Raw genomic sequence first — 4,752 nt, 5'->3', positions numbered from 1 at the left:
ATATATCCATGTTCTCCTCTATGAAAATAGTTGACTTAATCATTGAGTATTCCCTCCACAAACTCTCCGGTGACTAAAGTTCTTGACTTCTCCATTAAATATGCTAGCAGTGACATTTCAGAAACACCAGTATTTGTGTTCTGGCACCATTCATTGAAATTTCTATATTCTCGTCCGTAGCGCACTTTCGACTTCTCGGGCAATAAAAATGCGCAGGCAGCATTTGCTGCTCTTCCTATTTGAAAATCACTCATTTAGAAATAATAATTCAAAACCAGTAAAATTGCAACTTTTATGTATCTTTGTTTATAAACGCCTTAGAAACGACAAAATCCAAACAACCAAGGCGACTTTGCAAGATTTCGAATAATGTCCAAATGAATTGATTAAGAAATGTCAAAAAATAAAACCTAATCTTTATTTCATGAACCATAAAGAAATACATCACGCAGCAGTTGAGTATAATTTACCAGTCTCGGACTCTATAGCCAGCCCTCGCTCCGCTCGGGCGCAAAATCGTCCTCGACTGGTAAATAATACTTACCTCCTATATGACGTAAATCACTATTTCTGTATGTACGAGTATACCCAGCTCTACTACCCTTCTCTATTCTGTTCTACCTCTTAGAAGAATGAATATCCCACGAAACGTACGATTTAAAAATTCGGCGACGACGCAGATCTTCCCCGGATAAAACTTCCTTTGAGATCGGACCCGTTCCGGCGGCGACGACGTGCTCTATGCAAAGTTCCATCACATTAATTATTTTTTCAAATTCCCCCGACCAGCTTAAGTTCGGACATTAATCATCCCCTGAAGTAGGTTAGACAGTAAAGATCTTGTAAATTTCTTCCGCTCCATTTAAGCCGCCGCTGGGTTTCCCATCGAGGTATGTTTCTTTCCGATTCCGGGCACTTTTATTTGTTTCCGTGATGGACGGCGTCTGGATGTTATTTATTTGGGAGATCGGCGCTAATATCGAGGTTCGTCATCTGCGCCGGACAAGTGTTAGATTTAATGCGATCGCCCCCGAATTGCGGGTTATTTATGAAGGACAGGGGACGAAATACAAATGACACGGATAATGTTAATGATGCCCATATTTCAGAGGCCGCGGCGCGGTTTGAGCGACGCAGGCGCACCCTGGCGGTCGCCTGCCGTACCACTCCTAGGCGCCGTTGTATCTTACCACAAATTTTCATCAAATTTTATGCAGTTGACGGGTTTATACACTGAAAGAAGTGGGCTTATTAAACTATTTATTTAGAATAATGTGTATACGAGTAGCTATAGAGATCACGTTTATATAAATAGTCAATTAAAAAAAAGTTATTAATTGAAACTCTCAAACTCGATAGTATGGGCCTTCTGTGAGGATACGAAAAATTTAAATAAAATTTGGGACCGGTAGTATAAAATTATCTTTCCATAAACGACTAATGACGTCATCAATTATATTTTTTCCAGAAACACCCAAATACTTTTCCCGTTAAAAAACTCTCTATTTTTCTAATAAACTTTTATTAGAAACATTTTTCCCGTTTATAAAGTTATAAGCAATATCGTCCTAAAGAGTATCAAAAGTAACACCACCTAAAAACACATTAGCGGTGGGGTATTTATTGCTGGTGAAAATTCGAAATATTTGAAATTATTCAATTAGGCTATTGACTATGTCAAAAAAAGAGGGTACAAAGGAACTACAACGTAACAGAAATTTTATTGTTTGATATATTCAATTGACCCTAAAAAATGATAAAACCGCGGAGTGCTACCTTTTAAAGGGGTGGGTTTTTTGAGAACGAAGTAAAAAGGTGGTATTTTCAGTTTTTTGAGGTTTACTCGAAAACTATGCATTTTTTTCACTATAGTTGTCAACACAAAAGTTGTAGCAAATTGAATTTCCAATCGAAATGAGACCTTCTGAAGTCAAAAAAAAAATATTTTTAACAAAAATATGCTCCCCAAAAAACGAGTAAAAAAACCGCAAAAATGTGTTTTTTGTTCTTTTTGGTTTTTGGACCACAACTTTTTTCTGAGAGGAGTTAGGTAATGCCATATTCAAATGAAAGCTGGTTTCAAGACCTTTAAAATGGTGCCTGGTAAAAGTTTGTACAATTAAAATCAACCGAGATATGTCAATTTAACCAACGATACTTTTTCTTATTTTTATAAAATTTTTATTACCTTCGGTATTATTTTGTCTAATAAATTTATTTTTGTGCGAAGCCGGGACGGGCCGCTAGTAGTTAATACAATGCACAACATCGCCTTAATGTTAAAAATGCTGTCACCCCCGTTCTTGGTGGTGGAATTTAGATATATTTGAAATTATTCAATTTCCGTGACTGAAAACATATATAGGTATTGCATTGTCGAAACCAAGAGAGCTGCACGAACATAATTTGGACAGGATATAGCTAATACAATGCGAAACATCGCCTTAATGTTAAAGATGCTGTTACCGCCGTTCTAGGTGATGAAATTTCGAAATATTTGAAATTATTAAATTTTCGTGGCTGAAAACATACATAAGTATTGCATTGTCCAAACCAAGAGAGTTGCAGGAAGAAAATTTGGACAGGATATAGCTAATACAATGCAAATCATCGCCTTAGTGTTAAAAATGCTGTCACCGCCGTTCTAGGTGCTGAAATTTCGAAATATTTAAAATTATTCAATGGTCGTGACTGAAAACTTGTATAGGTATTGCTGGTTTAAGAACTTACTACTTAATACTCTTAAATTTTCATTTGAATAGAGAAAAAAATAGGCCGCTATTTACACTTAACCACTAGCCGCTACTATTAGCCATTGTTGGTACTACCAATTTAGCAATGATTGTCACTTCATACTGAGTTCAATTGAAATCTATCTGAGATTAACATAATATTTTATTTAAATTTAATTTTAGCTAAAAATGTATCTACTTTGAATTAAAAAGCCTTGGAAGTAGATAACTTCAATGAATGCTACAAAACAGAAGGCACTTTCACCGCCTTCATGTTCTAAATGAGAAACTAATGTTTCCAATAAAAAAAATTATGATGTAGTATGGGATTTGGAAAGATCTGTCGGATTTTCTTCTAAAAGTGCACTTTTAGTGATGTTTCCGATGTCGATTTGAATTTTACATCTCTCCAATGCCCTATAAATAAACCGTCTCGTTTGTCACGAGGAATATCAATAAATCAATTTGATATAACTTCTCGTTGAGCTTCATCGCAGCTTATTCGGATTACGCAAGGGTAACGAATGGCTCTAATTCCCTGTAATGCCGACCGTACAACCAGCAGTTGCGTACCCAGAGGAGGAAGCTATACAGAAGTTTACATAGTTTAAATTTTTTTCAACGAATTTTATTTTTACCGACCACGTAATTATATTAAATGTTATGCTAATCTAGATTATCTAATCTAGATTATTCTAGATTATATAGATTACACGTTATTAATACACTAGTCCTTCTCTGACACGAGGTTCCTGTACAAGAAATTATTTTTGTTTATTTGTCCCTACGGAGAAGCTTAGTACGCCACTGGCGCCTGCACAAACTAATTGACGTCTGAAAAGTGCTCCTAATTCTGAAAAATTGATCGCGAGTTCCAAGCCGTCGCAAATTCAAAATCTCCTAATGCCCTTATTGATGCCCTTCGTTTCGTCACGGCCTTCTGGGACTTTGGAGGAAATTTTCTCCGTTTAATTACCTTCAACGCCCACTTAGATTTTTTAATTCTCCCAATGTCGACGATAACGCTTTTTGGAATGGTTTGGCAATGAGGCTATTAAAGAGAACACTGCGATAAGGAATTTTTCTGACGGCTGAGGAAATATTGATTTGTATTTGTTAAGTGATAAAAACATCCCCTATATTGTTTTATTTATATATGAAATCATTATTTAACCGACTAGAAACCTATTGTCATAATATACAGTCATAATGCCATTAACTTTAAGGGAAGATAGCAAAAAATGAGTAGAATACCGATTAAAAAAAATTTTAAATGCCTATTTTCGCTGAAAACAAATATTTTCATATCATTATTATCCCTTTTCGGACCGCTTTTGATCGCTAACCTACAAAGGTTTATCGAGAGTGGATCTTGATCTACCATAACATTCGGTCATTAACTTAGCTTTTAATGCGTTTTAATGGGTTCGTGTAGAAAATATCGACTGATTCAAATCATGTTTGCTTTAATTAGCTCGTATCCAATGTAATTGATGAAAATGGACAGGTTGATGTATTATACACCTACTTATTAAAAGTCTTGCGGCCGCATTAACCATAATATTTTAATTAAAAAACTTTACTATTTTGGTTTAATGAAGCCTTATTAAAATTGTTTCAGTCTTATTTGCAAGATAGACAGCAGTATGTTTGTTAAGATGATCATCAGTCTGATTAATATGCAACTACATCTGGAGTTCCACAAGGATCAGGCCTTGGGCCAGTGTTATTTATATTCTTTATAAATGGCTTCACATTGTTAGTTTAGGAATAGTTCAGAGGAAATTTAAATAATAAAAAAGTTACACAATATTATATAGTAAGTGAAATAATTGGAAATGGAGCACATGTATTTATGTAAACATTCTCCAAAATATGAGGGCTTTTACTAAAATTTACATGCTCCAGTGGCGGAGATGCAGGGTATCGGTTTAAAATAAAATAGTACGCTACTGCTTCACGGTAACAATCATGATATTTTTGGATTCGTCTTTCAGTTTTCTACAAATTACTACTCTCT

This window comes from Anoplophora glabripennis, unplaced genomic scaffold (assembly GCF_000390285.2).
Source record: "Anoplophora glabripennis isolate ALB-LARVAE unplaced genomic scaffold, Agla_2.0 scaffold878, whole genome shotgun sequence".
Classification (NCBI taxonomy): Eukaryota; Metazoa; Arthropoda; class Insecta; order Coleoptera; family Cerambycidae; genus Anoplophora; species Anoplophora glabripennis.
The sequence above is the reverse complement of the archived record's forward strand: the minus strand, read 5'-3'. Positions refer to the sequence as shown.